The sequence below is a fragment of the Callorhinus ursinus genome, unplaced genomic scaffold, assembly GCF_003265705.2.
Source record: "Callorhinus ursinus isolate GAN/ISIS: 27379988/994484 unplaced genomic scaffold, GSC_fseal_2.0 scaffold9, whole genome shotgun sequence".
Lineage (NCBI taxonomy): Eukaryota > Metazoa > Chordata > Mammalia > Carnivora > Otariidae > Callorhinus > Callorhinus ursinus.
The window spans coordinates 48,051,990-48,064,665 of record NW_027397071.1 but is presented as its reverse complement, the minus strand read 5'-3'; the positions used below and the strand labels follow the sequence as shown (position 1 = coordinate 48,064,665).

At 37.0% G+C, this 12,676-nt stretch overlaps 1 protein-coding gene across 2 annotated transcripts in view; it reads left to right on the top strand.

The window, feature by feature from the left end:
- Window positions 1-12,676, top strand: part of LEPR (leptin receptor) — an 84,022-nt gene that overhangs the window by 1,573 nt on the left and 69,773 nt on the right. The gene's annotated exons all lie outside the window — the stretch shown is intronic.

The following is a 12,676-nucleotide window of genomic DNA, read 5'->3' as shown; positions in this document are numbered from 1 at the left end:
AGTTCAGAAATGTATAGTTTATATGTGAATATTTAAATCATCTCTTACTCTGCCTTAAGGAATTATGTTCAACTTTCAGCCAATATTTGGCAACACTGCTGCAAAAACACGTGGCTTTAGCACAGCACTTACTCTTTTTCAGTATTGTATATTTGGAGGAAATAAAAATGGTTTTAGAGGAAAACAGAAATTGTACCTTTCCTATCAATTACTGATCTTGACCAACCTGTGTTACTTTTTAGCATAGTTGTGGCAGAATATTAAAAAAATGGCTTCAGACCATTTCAAAGCCTCTCTGAAATTAAGCTCAAAAGCAGAGATGCCAATTTTAGTAATGCATTTTAGTTGTCTTGGAACGAAGCCCAGAAAATAGCAGAGGTTAACTTAACAGATAAACCAGAAATCAGGAATTGGCCCACACAAAAAGTTGTACAAGAAGTGTGCGCCCCAAAGGGTCAGTGAACCTTTTACTTAGTTTTGATTAAAAACGAACAACAAACAACTGTTGGCTTGTTGGCAGACAGAGGATGTTAGAATGACTTTTGTTGTTACTTAAAATTTAAAATTATTTGAGACATAGTCATCAGTAGTGAGGATAGGTTTTAGAAGTGTTTCTGGCTCTTCTTGGTGGCTTTGATATAAAATAAAATAATGTGTTCCCACCCAGCATGTGCTGTGTGTGTAGTTTGGGAGAGTAGAGTGGATTTCAAGTACAGTACTCTTTTGTGAACACATTCCCTCATTTCCATGGCCTTTTCCGCTTTGGGCTGGAAGTGTCCTTACTCATTCAGGCATTTGTCTTGCCTCATATTCTCTGGTGAAGTAGGTAATCATCTCCTTTGAAACATGCTCAAGGAGTTAACTAAATTGGTTGGTGAAAGCACAGAGAGTAGGAGAACTCAAATACCCTGACTTCTAGGTGCTTATTGGAAAACAGTAGATGAATCTGACTGCTCGAGGTCTATCCCTGATTCATTCATGGTTTGGGAGCATCACCATGGTTGGCTGAAGCTCTGCTCCTCTTTTGTAATGAATTTACCAAGAAAAAACAGTCATGTCTTCACACTTAGATCACTATTATATAATCAAATGGTTTTTGTTTGTGAAGTGCAATATCTGTGGGGGCCGTAGAAATAAAACTTAAAATATCCAGGAAAAAAAAATGTCTTGGCAGATACTGTACTGCATTTTTCATACTGAGAACCAAGCACACATACTAAAAAAACATATCCTGTGGAGTTAAAAATGAAGAAAAGGGCTTATAGTCTCCTCTAATTCTTAAGATTTTATGTGATTTGCAAATTCCGCTTTTAATTAAAACAGAAAGTCACAAATGTTCACCTACTGGCCAGACCTAGTACATGTAACCTTTTGGAGCATCAATTCAAATTTGGTCTGCTTATAATTTGGAATATTCCTTCTCACATACTTTTTATTAAAACTTTTTGTGGTGCAATAGTGGTATTATCTTTTGTCTTTTTATGCACATGATCTTATTAATCTTTAATTTTTTTAACCCTTTGAGCATATGTATGACATAAAAAGAGAGAAGAGGTACATAAAACAAATGCACTGGCTGAGAAATAATAATAGCAAATGATTATAATAGACAAGTATAAGGTGAATACCCTATTTTTCACCACACCAATAAGAGAACATGCCAATATCTAGAAACCTCTTGCTTTTAAGATTTTATTTATTTATTTGAGAGAGAGCGAGAGCGTGAACAGGGTGAGGGGGAGGGGCAGATGGAGAAGCAGGCTCCCAGCTGAGCAGGGAGCCCGACGTGGGGCTCCATCCCAGGACCTTGGGATCAGGACCTGAGCTGAAGGCAGACACTTACCCAACTGAGCCACCCAGGCGCCCCCACATTATCTCTTAAATCCATTCCTTTGAATCTTTTGTTTTCAGTACTCTGCCAAAACTACCCCTGTCCTGGTCACCAATGTCATTACCTTTCCTAAATCTGATAGTTGTCAGTGTTGATCTTCCTTTACCTTTTGGTAGCATTGTCACGGGTATCACTGTCTGCTCAGTGTAATCTTTCCTTATTGACTTCCAGGACACCACGCACGCTTGGTTTCCCTCCTTCTTCACTGGCCACTCCTGTCTCCTTTGCCTATCAGGAGCTTCTCTGAGAGGTTTTACCCTTCAAATGCCTTAAGGTTTAGTCCTTGGGGCTCTCTTTTCTCTCTACACTTTGATGATTTCCTGCAATCTTCTTATCTTTTCTTTTTGATCTTTACAGTTGTATACTGATGCCTTGAAAATGATATATATAGCTCAAGCCTTGACTTCCCTCCCTGACCTCAGGGACACCTCTATATCAGCTGCCTACTCAACATTTCCATTTGGATATCCAGTAGACATCGCCAGTTTTACCTACTCCAAACAGAATCTTTGTCTTGCCCAAGTCTACTCTATCTGCAGTCTTCTTCACTTCCAGCCACCCTTTCACTTGCTCTGACCCCAAACCTTGGAGACATCTTAGTTTCTCCCATGCCCTCATACCTGAGATGTAATGTGTCAGGAAATCCTCTTTGCTCTCCCTTCAGAATCAATCCAGAATCTAATTACTTCTCATCACCTCCATGGCTGCCATCGTGGTCTGAGCTGCCATCATATCCCACATGAATTATTGCAAGGACCTCCTAACTGGTCTCCCTTTCTTTATCCTTTGCCCTCTATAATCTATTCTCAAAACTGCAATCAGAGCTCTGCTTTTACTGCTATTTGTCAAATCATGTCACCTTTCTGCTTCAAAAGCTCCAATGGCTTTCTAGTTCATATGGCCTAAGGTTTTAGGATCTCCTGCAAGACTCTACCGGATCTTTCTCCTCTCTCCTTTACTTGTCTGAGCTCATTGCCTACTGGTCTTCTCACCGGTCTTGCTATTCCTTGGCTATATATCGAGACCACTTTTGTGTTTCAGTTACGTCTCCCTGGAATACACTTGAAATGTTCAAATACTTCCTTTTCAATAAAGCCTACTCTGATTATCACATTTAAATTACACATCCTCTGTCCTTGCAAAACACTTTTTCCCCTTTCCTTTGCTTTTCCCCATAGTACTTATCACCTTTTAAAATACTATATGACTTCTCATTTATTATGCTTTTCCCTCTATTTCTATTAGAATATAAACTCTATGAGAATGGATTTTTTTTTTCTATTTTGCTCACTGGTGTATCCCAAGTACCTGAAATAGGGCTTAGCACGTAAGAGATGCTCAATAATTTTTTTGTTGATTGAAGGTTGTTGCTAACGGTGGTTGTTGTTTATTTTCATTGCTGGATGTATTTCACTATATTCATATATAATATCTTATTGTTTACTGATTCTGATGATGAATAATCAGGTTGTTTCCATTCCTCCCTACCTTCCTCCTTCTCTTCTTCTTTCCTTCCTGCCTACTTTTGTCCCCCTCCCTCCCTTTCTCTCTCTCTTCCTTCCTTCATTCCTTCCTTCTACCCTTCCCGTCTCTTCCCTTCTTCCCTCCCTTTCCTTTCCTTCTTTTTTTTCTTTCTCTACCATAAATAAACCAACTATGATTCTTCTACAAGTGTCATGGTGCACAGATGCAGGAGTTTCTTAAGAGTGTAAAACTATTAGTCAAATTACTAGATCACAGGGCTTGCAGATAATAACCTTGTTAGATAATGCCACATTTTTTCACTATGGGTGAAAAATACATTCCTGCCTTCATTGCTCTACGGTTTTGCCAAAACTTAATATTATCAAAACACTTAATTTTTGTCCATCTGGTGGGTATGTATTGTTATCTCATTATTCTTTGTTTCTTTAATTACTAGTGAGATTGAGCTTGGTATCTGTAAGTTACGCTGTAGTAACAAATGACCTCCAAATCTCATTGACTTAATATATAATAAAGTTTTATTTCTCATTCATGCAAAGTTTCCTATGGATTAAAGCAACGTTCCAGGGCAACTGTCCTTAGTAACTCAGAGGTCTAAATTCAGGGTATGTCCATCATTCTGTAGTTGTACAATCTGCAACACAGGCCTTTCCCAGTTGGTATGGTCTGGCAAGAAAAGCATGGATAATCATGAGCTAACTTTAAATACCTTTATCTGGAAGTGACATGAATTGTTGCCACTCACATTTTAGGAGCAAAAGAAGTCATGTGGTATGCTTAACTTCAAGGAGGTGGGGAAGGTTAATCTTCTTTGGTGCTAAAAGGAAAATAAATCTGGGAATACTGGTGAGCAGCAATTTATTAGTTACCTATTACTGTATAACAAATTACCCCAAAATTTAGTGGCTTAAAACAACAAATATTTATTATTTCAAATATCAAGAGTTAATATATTCATAGGTATGTTTGTGGGCCCTGTATTTGTGCTTTTGGTCTCTGTATTTTTGCCCATATCACATTGTTGTAATTACTGAAGATTTAAATTAAATTTTGCTATCTGGTAAGTGTGGTAGCAAGTCCTCTCACTTTGTGCCATTTTTTCAGGAGTGCAATAGCATTCCTTGGCCCTTTGCCTTTCCATATACATGTTTTTGAATCAGCGTGTCAAGTTCTATAAAATTTGTTAGGAATTTAATGGAGGTTGTGTTGAGGTTGTTTTGAGTCTATAAACAATTATTTTATGTTTTTTAAAGATTTTATTTATTTATCTGACAGAGAGAGACTGAGAGAGGGAACACCAGCAGGGGGAGTGGGAGAGGGAGAAGCAGGCTTCCCGCTGAACAGGGAGCCCAATGCGGGGCTCAATCCCAGGACCCTGGGATCATGATGTGAGCTGAAGGCAGACACTTAACCGACGGAGCCACCCAGGCGCCCCGACCCTATAAACAATTAAAAGGAAATTGATATCTTTTAAATATTTGGTCCTAGAATCCATGACTATCTCCCAGTATATTAGTTCTTCTCTGATATAAGAAATGTAAATGTTGTTTCAATATTTTCCTTAGGAGTTCTTGGATAACTTCTTGTTAGATTTATCACAGGAATTGAATGGTTTTTTTTTTTTTATTCTTTATTTTTTTTTTTAATTTATTTGACAGAGAGAGAGACAGCGAGAGCAGGAACACAAGCAGGGGGAGAGGAAGAGGGAGAAGCAGGCTTCCCGCCGAGCAGGGAGCCCAATTCGGGGCTCGATCCCAGGACCCTGGGATCATGATCTGAGCCGAATGAGTCACCCATGTTTTAAAACTTATTTTAAATAATATCTTTAGAAAAATTTATTGTCTGTTTGTTGATACCATATAGAAATATACTTGACATTTAAATGTATTTTCAAAATAATAGCTTTATTGGATTGTAATTCACATAACATTCACCTTTTTTTTTTTTAAGATTTGATTTATTTATTTGACAGAGAGATAGAGAGAGAGCACAAGTAGGCAGAGGGGCAGGCAGGGGGAGAGGGAGAAGCAGGTTCCCCGTGGAGCAGGAAGCCCGATGTGGGGCTCAATCCCAGGACCCTGGGATCATGACCCGAGCCAGAGGCAGCTGCTTAACTGACTGAGCCACCCAGGCACTCCAACATTCAACTTTTTATGGTATACAACTCACTGGTTTTTAGTACATTAACAGATTCATGCAAATTTATGCTGCCATCACCACTATCTAATTTGAGAACATTTTTATCACTCCTCAAAGAAACTCTGTACCCATTAGCATTCATTCCCCAATCCTCCTCCTCCTGTGCCTCAAAACCACTGATCTACTTTCTGTGTTTATGGATTTGCCTGTTCTGGATATTTCACTTAAATAAAACCATGGGGCCTTTAGTGACCAAATTCTTCCATTTAGCAGGTTTTCAGGGTTCATCTATGCTTTAGGATGGATCTGTACTTCATTCTTTCTGTATAGCCAAATAATATTTCATTATATGGGTATACTACTTTTTGTTTATTCATTCATCAGTTGATGGACATTTGGATAAGTTTCCACTTCTTGGCTATTATGAATAATGCTGCTACTAACATTTGTGTATAAGTTTTTATGTGAATGTATGTTTTTATCTTTTTTGGGTATATACCTACGAGCAGAATTGCTGAGTCACATGGCAACACTGTGTTTAGCATTTAAAGATCTGCTAAACTGCATCCCAAAGTAGCTTTCATCGTTTTACATTCCCCCCAGCAATGTGACCCTTAACTCTACATTGCCAACAGGCCAAGCTTAAAAAGATGTGGTTAATGGCAGTATAATGTTTTCAAGTAAATTTTAGTAAGTATTTATAAGAAATATTAGACACGGCAATGCTGGATATGTTGTGAAAATTACTGTCAAATTTAAGTGCCACGTACTTGGGAGTTTAGAATCTTTTTCAGGATTGTGAACACATATGTTTAAGGTAGACCATGAGAAACTTTTGTGGATATTGATTCTCACTGAATAAAAGTCTGCAAGTCACGTAGTCTATAAAATTAGTAGGCTAGGTTCTTCCCACTTACACAATTTTATGTTACCAAATAAAGTCTCCCCAAAAGTGAATACAGTCCACACTCAGTTAGTGCTGGAGAGTCTTTGGCTGGCCAGTGCGGTCTTTCAGTGATCTGCTCAGCTGGGCGAGAGCTCCAGGTACAGCATGGAGACTTGCTGAGGAGAGCACAGAGCTGTGGGGAGCCGCTGCCTGGGGAACAGGTGGATGATCTCGAGGAAGAGAGTTGTGTATTTGAATCACACGGGAGTACTATGTACTAGCAAAAGAAAATGACCTAACTAGAGAATCTCTTAAGGGGCACTGTGATATTAATTTCAAAAGTCTTTGCCAATTAGTGGGAAAAAATCCGGAAACAATTTAGACTTTCAAATGTGTATACATATGGGTAAAATAGTGAATGAGAAAGAGAAGAAGTTGAGGGCAGAGAGAGAGGATTTACTCCTGGGCCAATAGTTTCTGTAAGGTTTATGGGAACATATACGTGTTTTATCTGTTTGTACTGGAGAATAGCTAAAGATTTGAAACAAACAGATTCTCAGGAGCTTCTATAATGGTATTATAATGGACTTTAAAAGTGTGAACTCATGTTTAAGAACAGCTGCTACCAAATATTTGTTTTGTGAAGGCATAGGACAACTTAGTTTTTCTGAGAATCAGATTTTCCCATTTTACTTTATCCAGCAGCTGTTATTTGGGTGTCTAAACCTATGAAAATTGAGAAACTATGAACATGAGATAATCGAACAATTAGATTTCTGTATGTACCAACAAAATTTCTGAACCAAACTGGTCAGTGTTTAGGAGCTAAAAGAGAAAATAAATTTTAAACAGACATAGATAAACACACACACTATATCAACAGAGAGAGAAAACATACTGACACATACATAATAAGCACCCAATAATTGCAGTTGCTGTCATGTTATTAAATGTTATCTTTTAGAATTATGACATACTTATCATATTAGACCTACCCAGGAGGTAGCTGGGTATTTCTCTAGTGACCTGGGTGTCTTGGGGCAACAGTGCTAGTCACAGGTTTGATTTGAGGGAGAGAAGGTTTTTGCACAGAATGAACAGGATGTAAAAAATGTTCTTTCTATAAAAAGCAGTCATCTGGGCAAATGGCTTCTTGGTCTTTTGATTCCCAATTTGCAAATCAATTCACACACAGGAGTTCTTATTGTCTTTTATTGATATTCTTTGGCCGATCTTTGTTTTTACTGACCATAGGTTCTGTGGGAATCTATGCTTCCTATGCCTTCCCATTCTTTAAGGGGGCAATTAACTCGTTACTCTTCTATGGTATCTGTTATGATTTCCCCAAACTAGAAGTTATCTCTCTGATTTCTCCTGATTATCCTCTTTCTAGGTAGTTGTAGTTCTGTAAATCTAGACATCATGGATTTTTTAAGATACACTATCATTTTTGTACCTCCAAGAAAGAAAAGGCTCTGCCTATTTAACTATTTTACAATGCTTTCTCATCCTTTAGAATTTTTATCTTATATCTACTGGAAGAGCTCTTTTAGAATTAGTTAAATAAAGATTTTTGTTTAAATCTTATTGCTCTCATAAGGAAAGTGTAAATCAAAGAAATTGGTTAAGGAATTCTTCTTCATATTCAGAATCGGTTTTTTTTTAATTGCTTTTCAACTCAGTGCTGTTGATGTCAATATTTTTCCAAACACTAGCATATTCTTGAATACTTGTGATATAGCACTTCATAAAAGAATGCTTCACTGTTGTTTCTTAGATTTTCTACCAGTGTGGTCCATTTTGTAAACGTTATGCTCGCTCTTTATATGGTCTTCCAATAAAATGTCAACATAAGGTTTTCAGACAACACTCAGGATCCTATTCCTTCCTCAAATGGTGTTGCCCGAAATATTGATGGGTTAAAATTGTCCAGTCTGTCATAAGGAAAGCGCCCCACTTTGTCTGTATGCAATCAATGACAGCTTGATCACAGCTGCTACTAGGCTATCAGTAATTGTGAGATGACATCGATTTTAACAAAGATCTTGATGTCAGAGGTGTTAACATATTGTGACCCTTAAAATAGAAGAAATACAACACTACTCGCTTTGTATTCCTTGGAGTTCAACTAAAATTTCACTTCTGTGAACCTTTTGTTGGCCCCTAGGACTTTGTTCGTAGCTCTTTTCTCTGAAATCTCATAGCCCTCTATTTGGTTAAAAGGACTCAGTCATACTTTTACATGAAAATAATCCACGCACATGGTTACAGAAACCTACTGCAATCAAACAATTCCCGTCCCCTGCCCCACTACCCTCCCCGTGCCAGTGCTGACCTTGGGAACAACTGACTTGAACCATTTCTGGTTTTGGGTCTTAGGCCTGTGGCTTCCTCTGAAGGGCTGGATAATATGCTTATACTGACTTCTTTTCTTTTCAGTTATCAACCATAAACAGATACTGTAGGAGAAGAGAATTTAGCTTACTAGTTTTGCCTTCTTTCTTTCTCTGTTCCTGCATATAATTATATTAACTTTCTGAGCTTTTTAACTGGTTACATTTATAATTCCTTGCACTATTTCTCTTCCCTTCACTACAGACAGTTCCTCTTGCCTTCCTATGGCGTCAGGTTGCTATATTTCACTCTTGGCCTTCCCACTCTCTCCCCTTATATAATCATACCATCCAAGTTTTGAGAGCTGTATGGTGAGAATATTATTAATATTTCATGTTTTGTATTGTAATTAATTGAATCTTTCATTTTTGTCTAAATACTTGAACGAAAAAGTTGAAAAATCTATAAATAGCGTTAATGTTATTATGACCATAAATATCATTCACTGCAGAATCAAGAAGTGTCCCGGGATTACATTTCATTCAATATGACTCCTTAGCCACCCAAAGGAGAATCTTCCCAGAATCAAGGTTAAGGGGATTCTTTCTTCTTTCAAATGGATTCTTTAATTCCAGCACTTGGTCAAAATTATGCCATATATGGGGCACCTGGCTGGCTCAGTCCATAGAGCATGTGACCTTCGATCTTGGGTCATGACTTCAAGCCCCACATTGAGTATAGAGTTTACTTAAAAAAAAGTATGCCATATTTTATTTTGATTCATATTTAGATCAGGACTTTCTGTAAAACGTTTTCTAATTATTCTTTCTTGTTCGAGAAGGTAGGTGGGCCTTCTTCATTATACTTTTAATTTTTAGTTTATTCATTCTCTTTATTTTTTTGGAATCCATTTCATTCTTCTTTTTGACGACCATGAACTCATATTCTTATTTGGCCTAGTGGCCTCAGTTTTGAAATATGACTTCCTTTTTTCCCTTGTGCTATTCTGTGGGTTCTGTTTTTGTTTTTGTCAAATTTTTGCAGCTTCAGAATCATATTACACATTGAGTTACCTCCATTCCTGCCTTCCTTCTGGCCATTTCCTTTCAGGGGTCATCTGCTATCTGGACTGGCCATTCTCAAGTCTTTGGAGCCATCAACTGGGTTGTAGTCATGCTTTCCTAAATCCCGAATCCTCGAATCTTTCTTTCTTGGTTTACTCCTCTTTTGCTGGAATACCTTGTAAAATTCCTTCTGAGAAAGAGACTCATAGGATATAAATTTAGTCATCGTGTTACTGAAAATATATTTGCTTTGCTCTGATACATGCTTGACTGGCTAATAGAATTTTCTACTGTAGATAATTTTCTATCAGGCGTCACTGGATTATCTTCCAGTGTTTTGGTATAAAACATTTGTTTTATAGTATTCATTGTTTCACTGTGTTCATTGTTTTGGTATAAAACATTTGCTTCCATTCTGCTTCTCATTCTTTTAGAGATGTTTTTCTTCTCTGGAAACCTTTCCTGTCTTCTCTTCTTTGCTCTTTCGTAATTTCTTAGTGATATGTTTAGCAATGGATATTTTTTCCATTCTTACTCCTTGTACTTGGTACACTTTTTTTTTTCTTCAGTTTGGAAACTTGTGTCTCTTATCAGCTCTGGAAACGTTTTTCATATTATTTCATTGATCATTTTCTTTTTATACTCTTTTTCTGGAAATACTACTGGTTGGATATGGATCATTTGACCTTTTTTTTTTTTAAGCATTTTTTCCCTCTTTTTTCCTTTTGGGGAGGAATTAATTATGCACATGTGTTTTCTAACATTTCTACTGAAAAATGCTTTTGCAACTATGCATGTGATTTTCCAAAGCTCTTTCTTCTGAGGATGATGCCTTTATCAGAGCAATCTTTGAATTTATGAATGCAATGTCTTCTGAAAATGTCCTTGAAGATACTCATGAACATTTGTTAAAGCTATTTTTTCTACTGTGATTTATCTATATCCTCTGTGGTAGGTTTTCTTTCCTTTTTTTTACAAAATTTTTTCCTTATGCCGAAGCCTTCATGTCTTAGTTCATGTCTCCATTCAGCATGGCTGTTAAGGGGAAAAACAGGAAGAATGTGAATTCTGTGTGTATGGGCAGTGTTTGTCAACTGATAGGCTTTATTCTAGGCACTTGAGCGGGGAGCTGCCTTTTATGCAGAAGGTCTGTCCCCCTAAATATCAGAACATGTAAGTTCTTTACCATGTTCGTGTCAAGTCTATACTGAAAGCCCAAGTTTTCCTCAAATAACTTGTGCTTTTTAACTCCTTTAATATATAGGAGTATATGGAACAATTTTTTATTTTCCTTGGCTATTTGACATCTTTGGATATTTTGTCTCTGTGTGGGGATTTCCCTACCTTATAAATCCCTATTTTCCCAAGTTTCCTGGCTGCCTAGATGTAGACTGTGAACTAGGCTGAAACAGTGAGAGGCATTCATGCCAAATCTTAGATCGGAAGTGTGGGATATGGAAGAACAGATGAGCTCAGAGGAACTCAGAGGTAGTAGGCATTGAGGCTTCAGTCATAACACGCAATGTCTTGGCGTGGTAGCAGGGTTGTCTTTTCTAGAGCAATTTACATGGGATTTTGGGTGAGATTCTTAGCTATGTGCTTTATTAGTCAGTTCTCTGACTCTCACTGAGGTTCTGTGAGGTACCCAATAATTTTACTAATTTTTTTTCTTTCTATTAAACTAGCCAGAGTTGTTTCTCTTATTTGTAAATCACTCCTCTGACAGTTACAGGGAGTTAGATTTGGCTGCTGTGAATTGTTCATGAGGTGATGAAGAAAGTCAGATATTTCATATGCAGACCAAAACCGTCTCTTTTGGCCCCACATCACCCTGCCCTTTACCATTCAGAACATCTCCAGGGTTTTGCTAAATAAATTTGTTCCTTCGTTGATGACAGCCCCTTCCCCAAATATCCTACGTGGTCACTTCCTTCATTCTACTTCATTAATCTTTCTTCATCTTCCAGAAATTTGTTTAAATCTCTCTTTTGCTGCTGGTCCCCTCTCATTCTCTATTCTACTGGTTGATAATGATTTACTTCACCATAATACTAAAGACATCTCAGGAGTAAGAGATCAGTTTATTTCTTCAGTTTGTCATCTTGAATGTGAAGTCCCATGATACTTTACTCATATTGGTATTATAGAACTTTGATATATAAAAAATCATAAAACAATGTTACTTGTTAAAATAAATGATGATTTCCTATTAATTTTTATATTTCTAGTCCCTTGTGTGGTAACTTATATTGTACCTAATATTTAGCTAATAATTAAATGAGTTAATTTATGTACAGGTTTTTAAATTACTTTGTAGGTCAGATGCCTATTCCTACTCAACTTTGTTGACTTTATGGTACCTAAGTCTCTGAATTCTAGCTTATCCCTCTGTATTTTCAGGGAATTAATGTGCAACAAGATCACATAATTAGTCATATCAGGAATTAAAACACTTGAAATTAAGTTTTCAAAGTGACAAATGCTTATACCAAGATGATGGAAGGTTTTTTTTTTTAAATTTTAAAATAATTTAAGTCTTTAACACTACTTGATGGGAAGAAATAGCATGACCAATTTCTGTCTTATGTGAAGAATGACAAGGTTAGTAGAGATAGACCAGGCTAAATTTATTTTGACACTTGAAGAAATAGGGTTTTTCATTTATATTTAAATAAAATACTTAAATGGTATTGTTTAAGTGAAAAATGGGCACCTCTCTAGCTGAAAGTAAAAGCAAGAATTAGTGGCAGATGGCACTCATTGAGTTTACTCATCAAGGCAACAGAATTGTCAGAATTGCTTTTCTTACTCATAAACTTTTCTACAAGCCTAGTCTTTGTGAGATCATTGGAGCAAGTTGTAAATAATTTCCTTTCT